The following is an 18,395-nucleotide window of genomic DNA, read 5'->3' as shown; positions in this document are numbered from 1 at the left end:
TGTGAGTGGAAAATCTTGGGCACATTTCAGACAGGTGACATGGCCGAGTACTCAATGTGATGTCTCTGGCTTCACCTTTGAGATGAATGTGTGAGGTGATAAACCTTGCAGGATCTTTGGGACAGGCAACCCTTAGGCCATGGAAACGCATCCGTACAGCTTGGTTAGAGTGGGCTTTATAGGTATCTGGACAAGTGGTCTTCCACATAATTGGATAACTTACAGGTATACGCTACTGATATGTATCATAGAATAAATACTAGGTGTTAGCAGTAGCAAAGTCGATTCACACGAATGAGAGTCTGCAGACAGGAGCCATAAAAGCTGTTGTGTCATAGCGGTAAATGTTGAGCTTGCGTGTCTCCACAATTGTTTTTAGAGCATGAAGTTTTCAAGTGCTGTGCTGGTTTGCCTGATAGCCGTCACATTGAGTGACTTGCTGAAATAATGCTTAAGGCTTGTCTTCCTGAGACAAACATTTCTGCTTTTTGGTAGACTGCATAAAGGGAACATTCTAGGTGTGGCAGGCATTTATGCACAGATAAAATCATTCTTACACACACTATAACTACCTTTGCCCTGTCCATAACAGAATCAGGGAATACTTGCGCTGTCCCAGGTGCCGACTACCACTTAAATGACGTTGAGTTCCATAATCTTTGATACTGGTAATACTGCGGAACGCATAGCATCCCTTGACTGTAGTTGCAGCCTAGTGGTTTGAGCATTTGGGGACCAATCCTCAGTGGTGTTGGGTACTCATTGGTAAAACAGTGGGTGCTTGCTTTGCTGGTGCTGGGGTTATCTTGGTCCAAACACTTGGAGAATGGGTTTTTGACCCTATCTTGTGTTCCCTTGCTTTGTATAACTAATTTCTCTTCTTTGGTCTCCAAGGCCGTGCCACCTTTCAGATATGGCGATGAGCTGTACAAGTACAACAATACTGTAATTAATTGAATGCGTGACAGCCTTTCATTTTAGGCTGTGTATTGTAGACTGCAGTGCTGTAAATAAATTTTGTATTGTTTTGTATATTGTAATTTTCAGTTTTCTTATAAGCAAGGCTTCATGTCAGGTGCATGTAAAAAAAAAATGCCAAAAAGTACCGAAAGCAAATGATACACCAATTGTTAGTCAACGACGAGCTGTTTAAAGCTACAGGGAATGTGTTACGTGAGTAGCAGGTCTCTTAAAGTGTGCATGTTTTACCAAAATAAAGGACAGAAGCTATACTGCAACCTGTTGGAAAAACCATGCATACAAGACACACTAGCTGCAAATCATACGCTCATTTAAATCACGTTTAGTTTTCCAATGATATGCAATCAGAATATCGAAAAAGTAAATTCCATGCTTTATTCCCATATTTATGCCCGTATTCAGGTGAGGTTCATTTGAGCATGTTTTTGAGTCAGAGTGTAGAGAGTGGATGTTAGACAGTTGCACGTTGGACATTATGCATTGCTGTAAGAGCACACAGGGGATGGCAAAGCCAATACAAATCATACAGTATTATCACCTGGCATTAATGAACCTTTGCCAAAAAATCCAGAACACCACCCTAATGTGCTGCAGGCCACATCAGCCTTGCAATTCATGGCTCTTTTTGTCTAATAATGTCCCCGTGCATGCTTCTGTTTTTCTTTTTTGTTGCTGTTACTTTTTACTTACGGTGTCCTTAAAGTCACGCTTGTTTTCCCCTTTTTGCTCCCTTGCTTTACTCAGAGACAGGTTCGGGCTTTGTGTAGCACGTGCACTGGTTAATGTGTGCATGAATGCTACATTCAATTGACAATTGCTTCAAGAAAATGGTTTCCATACTGCATCTAGCTCATTGTAACTAGGCATCATATATCATATTCACTCTTCATGCCTGTTCCTTCACTTCCTGATCGTCAAATAGTATATGTGAAGGCATTTTTCTAGCCGACCTCATCACCCTTCTCTCCTTTGAGGAATCTTGCTGCACTGAAAGAAAGTGCCGGATGCTATTGCAAGTGCAAAACTGGTAAACATTAGCAAAGGAACTAGGCTGTACCTGACAAATTTTGTTTCTCTTGTGACATTGTGGTGTGATGTGCACCTGCATCAGACGAGCAGTGTTGCTACTTTTATAAAATGTTTTTATGCAACATGCTCAGAAACCAAGCAGAATAATACCGACAGATTTCTTTTTATTTTAACGAGATAATTAATACATCTGCCACAACACAGTGACACTCTGCATGCGGTGAAATGTGCATACAGCGTGCTATGTCTAATTCAGGGCACATTAAATGCCATCAGCGTGAAAGCTAACCTGTTGCTGCCAGTGGGCATCTGGATACACTTTTTATTGCATTTTCATTGCTGCCAGAAAATGTTATCTGCTTATTTTTGCGGCTGCTCAGTAATGATTATAGACGCTCGGCTCTCTGACCCGCAATATGTGCGTAGCCCGGCTACGACGATCGCATTTCGATGGAATTAACAAAGGTGGTCCGATGTCAGCGCATGCTAAGATCGCCAGATATATGGCCTAATCGAGCTCTCCGCTATGCGTGTTTTCACTACGCCGCTCCACCGGGCCGATATCCGCACCCTACGCCACTGAAGCCGACACGTATACCCGTAGCAGACTTGCTAACATGATGGAAACGGTGGGCTGCCTCAGGCAGTTTCCAACGACAGTGATACCCTGAGAAGGCCAGCGTTGTCGTCGGACAGGTGCGTCTCGTCTAGAGACAACTGCAGCCCGAAGATCTGTTGGGCGCTTCCAATTCTCAGTCAGTTCAGTTTAGTCGTTCAGCCGTGTCCGACTCTTCGTGACCCTATGGACCATGTCACGCCACGCTTTCCGGTCTCTCACTATCTTCCTAACATCACATAACTTCATCTGCAGTGCCTCGAGTTCGCTGCCTACCCCTTCTCCGGCGACCCTCAACCTTTCCCAACATCAAATCTTTCTCAAGCGACTCCTCTCTTCTCATCAGATGACCAAAGTAGCTGAGCTTTAACTTTAAAATTTGACCCTCCAATGAGCAGTCAGGGTTTATGGTCGACAATATCGACTGATTTCTTTAATCCTGATACTCGCCGATTTCTCTGCGCGACTAAGTCCATAAATGAAACACGCACAGCTAGCCACATGCGGGCATCTCAAGTAAGGCATCGCTCACACTTGACGACCGGCTGTTTGTGGGATTTGCGTCGAGTACCGCCGTTCGCTCAGCCTAGCTGCTGCTGGACGTCCGACAGTGTGTGTACTATGATGCACTGTGGTCGCAACGACCGTAACTATAATAGTACAGTACAGCCGCAACGTATACGTAAGTATCTCACTATCTCCTCAGCCTTGCCCTGCCGCGCGAAGCGTGTATGCAGCGTAAACACTGTTCGCACCGACCCTTCAGTTTCTCGGCATCGCAGCGTTGGCCTTTTTGTAATCGGCGCCAAGTAGCAGACGACGGCGTTATTTTTTGTAACTTTTCTCCTTGTTTCTTAAATTTCGTCATCAATTTCTGTTTATAGGGGGTATTCACTGACGCGCTGTGCGCGGTGAATTGTGGGTAATTGAGGCGCAGTCGGCCATTTTTGTGTCCACGGAACGAATAGGGCGAACGTACGTATCAAATGCTGTCGTGCGGTTCTGCAAGCAGTGGCATCCGCAGCTATATGTTGTTTATTGAGCTATCGTAGACTAATAGACGCGTGCACAGTGTAAACAGCGGAAGCTGAAGAGCTACGCGAACGACCTCGGCATTTTGAGGTTCTGGAAGTACACATGAACAACTCCACTCGAACGAGACATCTCACCGAGATGCGACGTCACGTATGGCTGGCACGGCTCAACCGCACAAGTATCATGCAATATGAGAAATGTATTTCTAAATTGGCTGGACTGGAACCTTCCGGATGTGCCCTAGCCGCCAGCTCTTGTCACTATCCGGGCACGACTGTTCTTCACGCACTCGGAATACACATTCCCGGTAAAAGAGCGGCGCGGCATGTATCGCTTCTAGTCATGCGCATGCATGCAGCGCGCCGCCAACACCTCCTCGTCGTGTTTTGCTGCAATAAAATCCTTCAAAGAGGGCTCGCTAAACTTTGTGTTTGACGTACTTGCCTCATTCGATCAGAAGAAGTCGTATGATCGCATCGTCTGTGTCGGCTGCTAATCAAAGCCGACCGCATGCAGATTCGGCGAAGGAACGTAGGCGGGCAGAGTTGTTTTGCAGATGGTTTGAAGAACTTTATAAACTTATTTATCTCTAATAACAAATCAAGTTTAGCTTGGCCAAAACTGCGCTGTATTTCGAGAGGTTTGTTTGAAAAAGGTATTTCGAGGCCGCAAGGCAACGAGGTGGCGCCACCGGTGTCATCCCTGTGGCCTGTGGCAGAGCGGTTTCTTTTGCTTCCTTACCGCCACAGACGATGCAAACATCCCACCCCTAGCAAAAAAATCCGATAGAAAACTAATAGCCTATCAGATTATTGATATTGGTTTTATAGGTCTGCCAGAGTATTGGTCTTATGGGTATCCTAGCCGATTGGTTTTACAGGTCTACTGGAGTATTGGTTTTATAGGTCAATTGTTTACTGGTCGTATAGGCTATGGTTTTATCGGTCCTATGGCATCTGATAAACTGATAGGTCTGTAATGCTAGTACACCCATAGCTGTCAATAATCTGATAGACCTACAAAACCAGTAGGCTTCCTATTGGTTTTGTAGGCCCTATGGAATATTGGTCTCATCGAGTAGCTGCGGGTGTTTTACCTCTCCGGACACCTGAAAGGAGAGGGCAGCTATGTTCCATTTTCTAGGGATGAGTTACGCAGCAGGTGCATGTATACACATTTTAATCCACAATGACAGCGGCAACGCATACTGGCACATAATCCAAACATTGACTGCATCCAGGTAGCCCTCGATTCCAAGATTGCGGATTTCGGCCCGATGATGTAGCCTCTCGAATGCCAAGGCACCTGAAAGAAATACAAAAATGCGTTACAGCTTGAAAAATAAGCGATTTCAAGAACGCGACACCACCATGACTTCAAAAAATCGGTCCACACATATACCGGCAACCGCTATTGCGCGCGTATTCATGCGGAGGCAGTTAGGAGAGGCGCCGCCATTACTGAACGCCGAGGTAGCTGCTGAACTACATTCTAGAACACTGTATGCTGAACCAACATTCCGCCTTGCGCCTCACCACAGGTTTGCCACTTAAACACAGTGCGCACGATATTCGAAAACAGATTAACGCTAAAAAGTTTCATCAATACTTTCAAGAAATCGTGCCGACAACTTTAAAACTCGACGCTGCGTTATATCACACCGCGCGATTCAAATTCCTTTGTTGGCGTGCAGGCAACGGCATTCTGCAACGCAAAGCCACATCATACACTGACAAAGTATAAACGTCAGCCCGAAGTTGCAGGTGATGCACACGCACCTGATCAAAAGCTGAACGTGCGCTGGAACGTTGATATCCTCGAGAAGCACCCCGAAAATCGGCGAAAACTTATAAACACAGGGCACCGACGGAACTGCCGCCCGATCAGCGATCGCGCCAGCGCCAATGCCTCTACGGAGCTGCGCATGCGCGCCCAGAGGAGAGGTGGAAAGGAGGATGAGAGAGGCCAGCACGGGAACGCTTGCGCGGGAGTGGGAGTGAGAGAAAGGAAACCTACCTCTCCGCTGCGAAGCGCCGCCGGCATCGCGCTACCGCGTCGGCAGCTCGAGCCGTACTCGTCGCGTGCTCGATGTCGACTCCTCTCGCTTCGGCGGCGGTTGCAGCGTTGCAGTTGCTTGGACGCGCGCCTCTCAATCCATTTCACCGTCCTGCTCTGCACATGTAGGTGATTATGACTGAGCTGGGCCCCGACAGAACCGTGCTATATCCGCGTGCTTTCCCATCTCCATTCAGTGATCCAGTAGCAACAGCGTCGCGCGTCTTGCAGCTCCAACCGTACGTAGTTTGTTGAGACCGCGCGCAGCGTTCTCAATTGTTATTGCGGCTAATATTGTACGTTACGGCAACACTCAATAAACGGGATGAATGCGTGAGTTTTGGGGATGTGTCCGAGATGGAAAAGGAAACAATGACAAAGACCTAAAATCTCCAACGTACTGATCCTGCATGCAAGACCCATAAACAAAGGCATACTGATGTATCAGACAGATGAACCAATATGTAGTAGTCTACAAGACAAGCATGTATCAGCCTATAAGATGTATGGGCTTCTGCACTGGTCTGATACTTTTCTTATACAACCCACCGATAAACCTATGAAACCAATACTATTGCCTATAGGACAAATATGTACCAGTCTATAAGATTTATGAGTTTCTGAATAAGTCTCATAGAAATGCAGATAAAACACATAGAATACCTACAGAACCAATACCGATTCTTATAAAACCAATAACGCACCCTATTGGTCTTTTTTGCTAGGGACTTCTTCTGACCGATTGAGGCAAGTACATACATCAAACAATTCTTGTATAAAAGATCCTGACTACCAAACGCCATTGCTATGCAGAATATCAGCTACAAAATCTCGGCGCTTTAGTTGGTATAAACGTTGGACGGCACGCACGTATTTGCAGAGAGCGAGTTCGTCTGCTTCAAGCGCGGCTTTTAACCCAGCCGCTTGTAACCTAGTTGCGTTCTTCGAGTGGTCAGTAGGCTTCGATTGGTTTCTTGGGACGAAGCTCGTCCGTAGGACAAGGAATTCATGAATGTCGCACATATTTATGCGTGGGCACAGGCCGACGCTTACCGTGCAGTGGCGCATATCGGCTGCACACGGGTTGATACCAAAGTTTTGCTTCGTACAGGTCTCTGTCCGCATCGCGCACACTTTGCCGATAAATCGAACTGCCACTCATGATACTGAATGAGTTTTCATAACAAAGGTGCTGGCATGAGGCAGAGTGACAGAGCAAACGGACACGCACGAACAGCTAAGCTAACCGCCGCCCCGTACTAGTACTAGTCAGAACAGGACGCAAAGTAGGCATCGGCTACATACTGACGTCAGCTGTGACGTCACGTGAATACCCCCTATACGCGTTTTAGCGCCGCCTCAATTTTTACGTCACGGGTACGTCACAACATGGCCGAAAAGGCGAATATCGAGGATCGGGCATCGGGCCCCAGACCTTCTTTATTGGAATGCTCCGTCGCTTCTGCGCATGCGCCAGCTGAAAGAAGTGAGGAGGAATAACTTGCCGGATGTGACGTAAACCTTGTTTAATGTTTTGTTTGTAAAATGTCTGCCGCTTCTCGTCGTCGTTTCTAGCGATAGGCCGATAGCTGGTCGCCAGTGTCGCCGGCTCCGTGATCGCTCGCAAGCCGGACATGGCTGTGGCGATGGTGGTGGACGGGTTTCTTGGCATCCTAGTTTGAATATCGTAGCCGTGTGGCCGTACGTGTTCCTTTCCACTTACTCCTTCAGCTTCGGCCTCGCGTACTGAGGAAGCTGGCCACCTGCCGATAATGCTCAATGACCTTGTTTGCAACATTTCTAAAATGTTTTGTTCGTTGTAAAGTTCTGCATGAAATATATGTGTATAACCTTTCTTGTATTTAAAACAGCATTTCGTGCACCAAAATCATCTACTACAGGTCATTGCTCCATAGATTCAAAATAACAATTCTCTCACCTTTTAGAACACTGCAGTGCTGTACATTTATGACCTGATTTATCTGCAGCTATGAAAATAACTGCTTTGAAAGGGCTCGTGTTATCATATACCATTCGCGTAGGCCTGTGTCACTTTGATTTCACAGTCCCTTATTGCACATTTTCTTGACTCCTCCTTCAGTTTAAAGCATCTGAAAAGTTAGTGGCGATGTATGTACCTAACCATCGCGACCCGCCAAAGCTTATTAAGGTGAATAAATGACTGAACCTCATTTTCAGTGAGTAGGATAAGGGAAAAATACCTATGGCGGTCTTTTTTTCTTCTGTAAATGTCATTAACCATGCAAATCTGAGTAGGAAATGAGGACATTGTTTTATTTTCTCTCAAATAGTCTGTCAGGTAAAAAAAAAAAATGCACACCTCATTCTCCACTTACCAGAACTACGAACTAAGAAGAGAAAACATTCTCCTCAACATTGTTTAGTCACAGTGGCTGTTGGCTACATAAAGAGCTGCTGATTTCCTTTCTGTTGTCTGGCCAGTAACTTAATGACAGCTTCTGTTCTGGTAGTCTTGATGCCATTGGCACTATAAGGAGGTTCTCACACTGCTTTGCTGTTTCATCACATTCCACATGACAGGTACGGTAATGCTGGTAATTCTGCATCCGTTGCTGTAGTCAAGGGTGGCACTGATGAATATGCTCAGTGTTAAGATAGATGTCTCTATAGCTCAGTTGGACGATCCATGTCTGCACTTCGGACTTGGATGTAGGACAAACTGTTTCTCAGGCACTAATGCAGTCGGTACACAGGCATACTGCCTTTGGCAGCATTGAATGCTGTGTATGAAATGGCATAGTGTGCAGAAGTCCAAAGCATTTTCTGTACAATGTAGCAAATGCTTCACATCTGAAGGACAGTCTGCTGACTTTTTTCAACTATATTTTCTTTGTGGCAGTCGAACACTCCGCGTCCAGATAAAAAAAGTATACCTAGCTTTAGGGGTAAGAAACACGGCAGGACATTTTAAAATGTAAATTTTCAAAATAGGAATGTTGCTCTGAATATCTTTGAAACTTGACAGTAAAAGATGATGTAACTGCCTGCTGCCTAGATAGCGGGCAGTAACGAGCCCACCATTAAAATGAAGGTCAGTGATGCAGTGATGCCCAACACTCAACCTAAGGGGTATGTACAGCCCCCTTGTTTTTCTAAGTCAGCTCCTTAACGAATGTTTTTTTTTTTTTGCACACTACTGAGAATTTTATTAATAGCGCTGGGAGACGAGCATGTATGCAAAGGGACACATTGTCTTTAGCTGGCTTATGGTGGATGAAACTATGACTTCCTCATGAAAGAAAGTATGGCAAATACAATAACAATCCTAACTTCAAAGCGACAGAGCCACGGTGCAAGTATAACAATCATGCCACAAGATGGAAGCAACACTATGTGATCCCCAGCGGAAGCCTATGCCTTGCTGTTTCACGGTGGCATAAGGCAGTATGTTTGCAGTTGTAAGGATTTCGCAATGTCACGCATACAATATTGCATCATTGGATGCTCAATGCACCTGCGTGAAGTGCCTACCAGGGGTGAAATTCTACCGTTTATTCCAATAGCAGCAGGAGCACTGGGAATTTCTGTGTGCATTGCATAAAAGGCTGCATGTGCATAGCTTTATGTTGATCTGTTATATCATGGTGCAAAGGTGCACATGTTTTGCAGCATTCTTAGGTTTGCTAGTAACCTAAAGTGCCATATAGTTTCTCAACACATTTTATGTAGTCCTTGTTCTTTAGTTTCTTTTTTTTTTTTCTCATAAGTACGACCTCTGCTCTTGTGTAAAGTGTTCATTTGCAATTTCTCATCAATGTCGGAGTCATAAATATTGCTTGTCCTATGCGACACATCAACAAAAATAAATATAACAACTGCTTCCCCTCTATAGTCTCAGATACAACTTAAGTCTGCAGTAACTGCCATGCACAATTTCTTCGTCACAGAAAATAGTCTGTTTAAGGTCTTTCTGGTTACCTAAATAAGAAGCTAACCATCAGACAAAATTACCAGCTGAAGAATACTCTCAATGCTTCTTGCTTGTTTGGTGTACTTACACATCAAAAACTGATTGTTTGCCGTTCAGTGGAGTAACACACATGCCGGGAAACATTCATTGTTCATTGTTAGCAACTGCTGTTTTCTTTAAGTTCTATCCTACTTATACCATCCATGTCATGCCCCCAAACATAGATATTTAAATGAAATCACAACAAAACAAAGTCTACCACCCATCACAAAAAAAAAAAAAATAACAGGCGGCCGACACCAGAGCTCCGAGAACTGCTCGCTAAAGAGGCGACATGCCCGCTCCAGGTGGAACCAGACCTCCGTCCATACTTTTGCAAGCACTTCGTGAATTCCCAAGTTTTGACACCTCTCCTCTCCTCTAATGTTAGTGCGTGGGGGAGCCCCTGAAGGTGATTTAAATAAGACGAATAATGTTTCATTACAGCTATAGTTTAAAGCCCTCAGTTACTAATTTAAAAATAGGTATTAGTTAAATAAGGCTGGTCATATCTATCACAGCTAAGAAAAATATTTTGTTCATAGCAATGCCGCCACCGTCCCCAGCTTAGAGAAAATATAAATATATCTGCAAAACAGATATTCTGTTACTACTGTCATCACAGGGAAAGATCTACAGAAATATGCCAGTATTTTTACTCTTCTCCAGCAGCAAACTTCCCCTTGTTGTATAGCTAAGTACTATTAGAAATTTCATATGTTTAGTAAGAAAGCAGACAGAATTACAGAAAACACACCCACAGTTGCATTTCTTGAGAAATTGTAATGAAAGGAATGCCTTCACTCAGTTCTTTGGCTTGGCTGTACACAGCTGAGAAATTTCGATGGGCAGTATGTAAAAAAAAAAGAGAGAGAGAGAAAAGAAAGAAAAAAAAAAAAGGAAAGTAGTAAACTTCGGAGGTTCACTGAAGTACAGATGCCTGTGGGACTAATGTGCAGCAACTCAATTTTTTTGTCTAAGTTATCGATTAGATATAGAATAGCTTCTCAGCTTTTACATACTTCCAGCTATTTAAGTTTTGCACTGCTGCTTCCCTAAAGGGACACTGCAGACAGCTTCATCCTACTCATCTAAAAAAAATCGTTATGTGCGTTCTTCCAGGTAGGTTGATATTTTTTTGCCAGCAAGAGGTGCATTTATTACTCCGAAAACAATCAAAATGCAACATTTGATTTGCACCTGTGGTGTCATGACCAAAAGAACTACTTGTAGAGTAAAGCCCATTCGCAGCACGAATAAAACAACGACAAGAAGGCAGTAAGCTTTGCTCTCACAGAAATGGCGTAGAACAGTCTGAAAAATTGTTGTGGCCTGTAGCACAGCATGGCTGCCCAAGAAGACAGAGTTACGGACTCAGCCGATGGAAGCCCCCAGGGTTACCAAACTACCCCCTTCCCCTCTAACCTACAAAACTAGTGGAATAAGGGAGTAATTACTCATAAGCATCCACCAAAGCACAGCGATAAGGCTGCAAAGGAAAGCTATGCAGCTTTATCAAAACCTCTTTGGTTGAAAAAGCTGCATATCTTTTCTTGTAGCAATAGGGCTGCCATCGGTTGGATGGCAATGAGTAATCACTTTTTATTGCAAGTCTGCTTAACCTTGGAGGGTTTCCCTAGGGCATATGAAGTGAGCATTAGACGATTTATTTTTTTTTCAGTGACCACATGTTGAAATGTTTTGTGTCTGCATGGTCTTGCTTTGTGACTAAACTGTGCACAAGTGGAAGTTGATGAAGACAGTGATGCGCAGCATGAGAAAGTGGCTGTATAATGCGTGCAATGTCAAGGTGAAGCTATAGCTTAGTTCACTGAAGGTCCATTAGACACGGTTGTCAGCCAAGGGGCATGGCAACCACGATCTTTTACTGATGTATTTGTACCAATTCATGCAATAAAGAAGAAAAAAAAAAGAAGCTATAGCTTAGTTGTTTAATGCAGCGCCCAGTGAATCTGACCTCTGTAGCTTGCCATGGGTTCAAATCACATTCGTAGCCGTGTGCCATTTATATGTTTTTTATTATGCACCCATCACATGGTGCGTGGCGTCACACTCCGACGACAAGAGAGTGGCTTTAGTGCCTCAGGGCTTCAGACCAGAAATTTGCTTGCAGGCAATTTTTATTTCTGCGCATGCACCATACTGTTGTACATGCACAGACCACAAGGTCACAATTCAGAAAATGTCATGAAGGCATTACATATTTCTCCAGGAGAGTCCCCTTAATCCTTACGAGATGCAGCTCATGCTGCAAAACACACTTATCATCAATCAGTAGTGAACGGCTGTGTAGTCGTGCATTGGAGATCTGCCGGAGTAAACATTAGGTAATGTCACCGCGGTTTACTTACAAAAGTGGCCATTGGTGGCTTAGCTGTATTTTAGTTTCCATACTTTTGTAATCTATAAAACTTATACCATAGAAAAAGCCTGTGTTTCATTATTAGAACACAGCAATTTATTGGTATAGACCAAGTTCATTTTGCCCTCACTATTCCCTTAAGTTGTTCTCATTTGGACGTGGATAGGTCAAGAGAGCTGTGCATACAGTACAGGCAGATGATAAGGGGGAGGGGAAGAAACCGTATTGACATTCATGGTGAGCTTTATCATATTGATCGTATTTATATGCTGTGAGCAAGAACGTTCTGATGCATTCTAGCAATGCGAGGAGGAGAAAGCTGTCTTATTGAAAGGTCAGGACACTGATTGTGGGAAGGTGCTGCTGAGAGGTTTGTGATGAGCAGAGCCTGTTTAATTCATCAGTAAGCCTCACTGCACCATAATTACTATATGACATGAACGGCCAACACTGTTAAGTTGCGCTGACGTATTCATGCGTTGTATGCATGCACAGTGTATGTCATTTTTGGTTGCTGAGTGGGCTTGCACATATTTTTGATGTGATACCCAAAATGTGAGCTCTTTTTTTTTTTTTTCCTTCTTTCGTGCAGATGTCCGTGCTGGCAGTGATGCCCGTTTATGTAACTTTTGGGTCGTCGAACATCGGACCTTCACATTCGGATGAATCCACCGTCAACTGGTTACAGGAGAATGATTCTCTCCTTGCTCCTCCAGGAGAGAAACCTAGCACATCTAATCTGACCCATTTCCTGGCACCTACACGCCTTTTTTTTTTGTTGACCAAAGGTGTTGCCGTATATATGAAATAAATAATTGAAGCAACAAATAAGTCTCGGCAATCTGCAAAATATGCTTGCACATTTAATGCCAGTACACTTAACCTAGCGACCACATTTCGTGACATTCTGTGAATTGCAATGCATGTCTGCTAATTATTGCGATTGCTGTATGTGCTATACCAGTGTACCTAGGCAGCTGTTTTCCCTCTTTGTGGTGAAGTTGCGAGTCTTCTGTTAGAGCAAAGATTGTGTTACCTCAGAATATTTTCTCACATGCATCAGTGCATACTTTGCTTGAATGCTTCAGTGCACCCTTTTAAAGTGACACTGAGGACAACTCCATTGAGTCATTGGTCTCAGTAAATATTTGATTATTTCTCTCATTATGGCTGTGTTGTCTGGCAGCAATTGTGGCATATAGTATTTATTGGTGAGAAAATTTAAATTGGAAGCCTTCCCATGAGTCGATTCATGATGACCTTGCTGAAAAGGACGTGTCACTGCCACATTAGAGTGGCTCACAACGCAATATATCTTGCAGTAATCTGAACCAAAACTTCTGTGTGGAAGCATGCATTTTACTTGCAAAATTGGCCGGTAATGGCAGTATGTTTGTTCTGTTTCTTGGTCTTCCCATCCTTTTAAAACCTCTGCTTTCATTTTAAGTCGTCTCTTTAATGGTTTGTGGGGTTTAACGTCCCAAAGCGACTCGTGTGGTCTCTTTAAGATTAGAACACTGTATCTTAGCGATACAGGAAAACTGCTTTCCATCCTCCTTAGTGTCCCTTCAAAAGAATCCGACAATAAAACACAATTAATAATAAGTATTTCAATATGTATTGCCATTTGTCTACTTTGTGCCTGTGGCTAATTTTAGCTTGTTTTACTTCACAAAAGGAGCTTTGTTTAACAAAATAAATACAGTGTAAATTTCACTGGTGACTAATTAACCATATTACCAACTCCCTCTTGTGTAAACTCACTGAACATCTCAAATGTGTTTCGTCAGCACTTCATTACTTCTGGGCTGCCATGAATGGCAGCTATGGCATGTGGGTTTTATGGTAGGCAACCACCTTGGCAGGAATGTTGCTTTGTGAGCTGCGTCGATTAGTGTCTGCCCAAGACTTGGACATCACTTAGTAGTATACACGGTCAGCAGTAGGACGGTGTACATCGGACCTGTGTTGGCAGTCACTTTTTCAGAATTGCAGCGTTGGAACCAAAGACCATATGGCATTACCTTGGCCTGCATGCATGACAACACAATAAAAAGAGGACATAACTCCGCTTAACTGACAGGATTAAAATCTCCATGCAGGCCTTGTGCTCAACACATCACTAAAGGCAACAAGCACTGTTTGCCATGTCAGTCACAGCAATGGTTCTAGCAAAACTACTTTTGCTGTGCAGTGTTCAATATATTTAACAGTGCAAATTTACGCTGTTTTGTTACTCTTGCAATGGTTTATCTCCATATACCTTTTTTATCCCATAGCTGCAGTTGGCTATTATGACATATGGAGTATTTTGTGACCACCCTAGGGTATTGAATGACCTGAAATCGAGATGCATGTGTGCATTTTGACACTACACAACCAATATGCAGTCTGCAATAAATGTTCAGTCTTGCGCTGGCAAGCAGACTGCTTAAATCTTTGAAAATGCAACACATCATTAGCATGATTGTGTGAAACAATATGAAGGGATATCAGTCCATATCTTTGCAGCTTTCACAGCTGGCCTGTTTTCCCTAAGGCAGAGGAAATAATTACTTGGCAAACTTTGTTTTTGGTGCATGCTGCAACTAGTTGCAAGGGCAATGACTGGACAAAGATGGAATCACGAACGCAGCACTGTTTATTTATTGTTTTGATACGTCTACATGCTTGTCTACAATGATAAGCACAACAGGGGAAGTAGAAATAACATCGATCGAATAAGATGCCATGGGATGTTTTCTGAAAAAAAAAAAAAAAAAAAAACTACAGGAATTCGACACAAGAACTGTCTAGAGCTAGAGCAGCTGGAAGAAAAATACTGTGGAAAAATACTAGGACTTTCACAGCTCGCGCTTCGAGCCTTCAACTTTAGGAGCAAAACTAGAGGCAGGACTGCGTCGGGAGATGTGGAGAGCAGTTTTTCTTTGCGCGGGCGGTCTACCTCCCGGCACTCCTAAGTACAGAAGTTTACTTGAAAATATACCTGGGTTCCACGGTTGCATGACTAGTCCAGTAGGCCGCCAGCGAGTCGCTTGAGAGCTGTGATGAATAGCTGGCCTTCCCGGTTGAGATTCTATTTCCCGGTTAGTCCCGGGCTGGCTACCGCACCGGAGCTTCATAATAGATTAGCTGTGCCAAGCTGCCTGCATCAATTGGACACCGAATTCCGTGTTTGTACATCCGATAAAGGCAACGAAAATGGCAAAACAATTGCCCTGCAGATACACTAACCGACCTCTTGAAATCTAGGATAGAAAGGCAATTTCGTACAAATTACAGGCTCCAACCGGCCTTTTTATACTGGTATTTCCAGGTGATTAAAGTTTACCAATGCTACTAAATAGTGGTGTCGAAGTCGAGGACAACGATAAAAATGACAGCGAGATTCCATGTTTTTTCGCATCCCATGTGTTGCGTTACTTGCGCTGTACACCTCAGTCCGAATTGTATACGTACTTCAGGATGATCCAAAGGCAGTAACTCGTTTCGGGAAATGCAAATAAGTATATGGAATGCTGACCACACCAGTTACTTGCATGGTCTGGTGGGACTCTAGCTACACACACAGGGGCCCGATCCTCGATATTCGCCTTTTCGGCCATGTTGTGACGTGCCCGTGACGTGAAAATTGGGGCGGTGCAAAAACGCGTATAAACAGAAATTGATGACGAAATTTTAAAAACAAGGAAAAAAGTGACAAAAAATAACGCCGTCGTCTGCTACTTGGCGCCGATTACAAAAAAGCCAACGCTGCGATGCCGAGAAGCTGAAGGGTCGGTGCGAACCGTGTTTACGCTGCATACACGCGTCGCGCGGCAGGGCAAGACTGAGGAGAGATAGTGAGATACTTACGCATACGTTCCGGCTGTACTGTACTATTATAGTTACGGTAGTTGCGACCACAGTGCATCATAGTACACACGCTGTCGGACGTCCAGCAGCAGTATAGGCTGAGCGAACGGCGGTACTCGACGCAAACCCCACAAACAGCCGGTCGTCAAGTGTGAGCGATGCCTTACTTGAGATGAGTGCATGTGGCTAGCTGTGCGTGTTTCATTTATCGAAGTGTCTAAAGGTACGTCCGACGTATCCATTCGATTCTCGTAAAGATACGGCGGACGTCGATATACAGGCTCATGGCTATATGCACGTCGAACGCGGCCACATTCCGCTTGCTACGCGTGAATGATCTTATCCTCTATGATATCAGCTAGCCGGACTCTCGATAGTTCACTATACTCTCGATGAGGTGCTACGAAGAGTGCATCCGTTCTAACATAGAATACGGTCTTCACTTAGGGTTGTGTACGGCAAGCATCGCTGTCACGCACATAGCTGCAGGCGATGCTACGTACTGCACCAGCTCCACCAGCTGGCATCGAGATACGCACATTCACGAGCAGCTTTCGCTTCGCACTAAACTATCACCTCGATCTGCCCGTAATACGAGCGAGCTATTCCTAGCATTTACGCTGTCTTAGGTCGTGCATCGACCTCCGAAGATCTAGCGCTGGCACAACACACACGCACCTCGCCGTGCAGAACATTCAGCAGTCCAAAGTATGTATGTGAAATGGCATTATGCTTGTTCCTCACATGCAGACCGAGGAAACAGAATGTTTCTAGCTAAATTCTTCGTTTAAATTCTACCTCAGAGTCGTGGCAGAAGACATGCCGAATCTACTAGAGGCCTGCGCTGCTACTGCGGCGAGCTGCACATCGACTCGTCGAGGCGAAGACCTACTGCACCGCACCGCAAGAGTGCACAACCGGAAAGACGGAAGCGCGAATGATCCGATTTCCATGTGAACAGCAATGTTCATTGTGCTTAGCCTGCATCTTTTTCTTGTCGTTGAATTTTGCGTACATGTAGTTTAAACCTCCGCATGCTCGAGGTTAGCGTGACCCGACTGATCGGCCGCGCAGCTTTGAAACGATCGGGATCGATATGCATGCATCGCCGGACTTAGGTACGCGGTAGAAAATGTGCGCTGCACATTTCGTTGCAGAAGCTGACTCTTGGAATTTTGCAGAGTGTGCCATGCAAGTGATCGTTGCTACAACCACGCATCCATGTTCCAACGGCTGGCCTACCCCGAGGCGCATAAATGTTCAACCGTGGACGTATCAATGATCGAAGAGAGGACAGATTTTCACAATATTGGGCGCGAAATCGATAGCTACCAGTGCTCAGTGTTAGAGAAATTCTGTCTTGATCATGCGCAATTCAGTGTTTCAGGTGTGGTCTGTAGCTATAAGTTTGAACAGTTCGCCTGTCAAGTCAGCGGCGCCAGCGATGGACCGGCGGAGCGATTTTCCACGTTACACCGCTGTCTAGCTAGAAAGCCTACCTAGGCGGCGTTTGACATTCAGCTGCTTTTTGTGGGCCCCGTAATTGAAAGCAACGCCTTCAGAAACGCGTTAAATGTTAAAAAATGTATTCTCTTCAACAGTTTCACTCCAGGCTGTCAAAGCAGGCGGACGTTGATAAAACAGTTGAGCACTCCAGTCTTTAGAAATCTGTAGAATCGCCTTCAGTTTGTAGAATTATTGGAATAGGTCACTTTCCGATCGCTGGGACATAGACCCTCATGACAGCGCTGTCACGTGAATAAGGACCACACCAGACCGAAAGCTTGTCTCATAACATAGCTAACCTTACAGCATTGTATTGATTTTTATGGTGCATAAGCAACTAATGCTGCCATGCACCAAGAACAAGCTTGTGTAATGTATTTATTTTGTGTGTAATGACTAAAATGTTCTTTAGGATGTAGCTTGTTTAGGAACATTTTAGGAAACCAAAAATGCAGAAAATTTGCACGTCTCTCCTAGAATCATGCTGGTATGGAAAAGGATCTGTTGCAAAATTGTACAAAATGTTTCCTCTTATTTTCTCGACTCTGGCGCACGTGTAAGATATGGTTTATTGTTAGTTCATCTCCACACTCCTTGCATATTGGTTTGTCCTCTTTCATAAGTATGAAGCTGTGTGTGAGGTGTGGATATGTGTCTTGTGAAGATGACCTAAAATGGCCTCCATGTTGTGTTTTTGATTACTGCATGATTTCCATTCCTTAATGACAGGTTTGACAAGTATAGTTTGTAGTTTATTTCATTGTTTCAAAAATCCTGCCATTTCACTCTCACTTTTCTTTGTACAAGCTTCTTGGTATCTTCATGCAGCATATTCACCCTCTGTAATTTAGCATTGCGTCAGGGTAACCTAGTTATTTCTTTTCATCACCTTTCAAGACAACTGTCCCGATTTCATAAAGTGTAGGGTTTCTGACGACAGGAAC

General features: G+C 44.2%; 1 long non-coding RNA gene across 1 annotated transcript; it reads right to left on the bottom strand.

Annotated features, from left to right (window-relative positions):
- Positions 1-14,652: 14,652 nt before the first annotated feature.
- On the bottom strand, positions 14,653-15,866 carry LOC146175309 (uncharacterized). Its single transcript, XR_014701931.1, has 3 exons — positions 15,550-15,866; positions 15,077-15,236; positions 14,653-14,832 (listed from the first exon to the last, which is right to left on the bottom strand). It is a non-coding gene; the product is annotated as an uncharacterized LOC146175309 (long non-coding RNA).
- Between the last annotated feature and the right edge of the window lie 2,529 nt (positions 15,867-18,395).

Source organism: Amblyomma maculatum, chromosome 11 (assembly GCF_055883805.1).
Source record: "Amblyomma maculatum isolate TAMU_Amacu chromosome 11, ASM5588380v1, whole genome shotgun sequence".
NCBI lineage: Eukaryota > Metazoa > Arthropoda > Arachnida > Ixodida > Ixodidae > Amblyomma > Amblyomma maculatum.
Note: the sequence above shows the minus strand (reverse complement) of the source record. Positions and strands in the feature narration are given on the sequence as shown.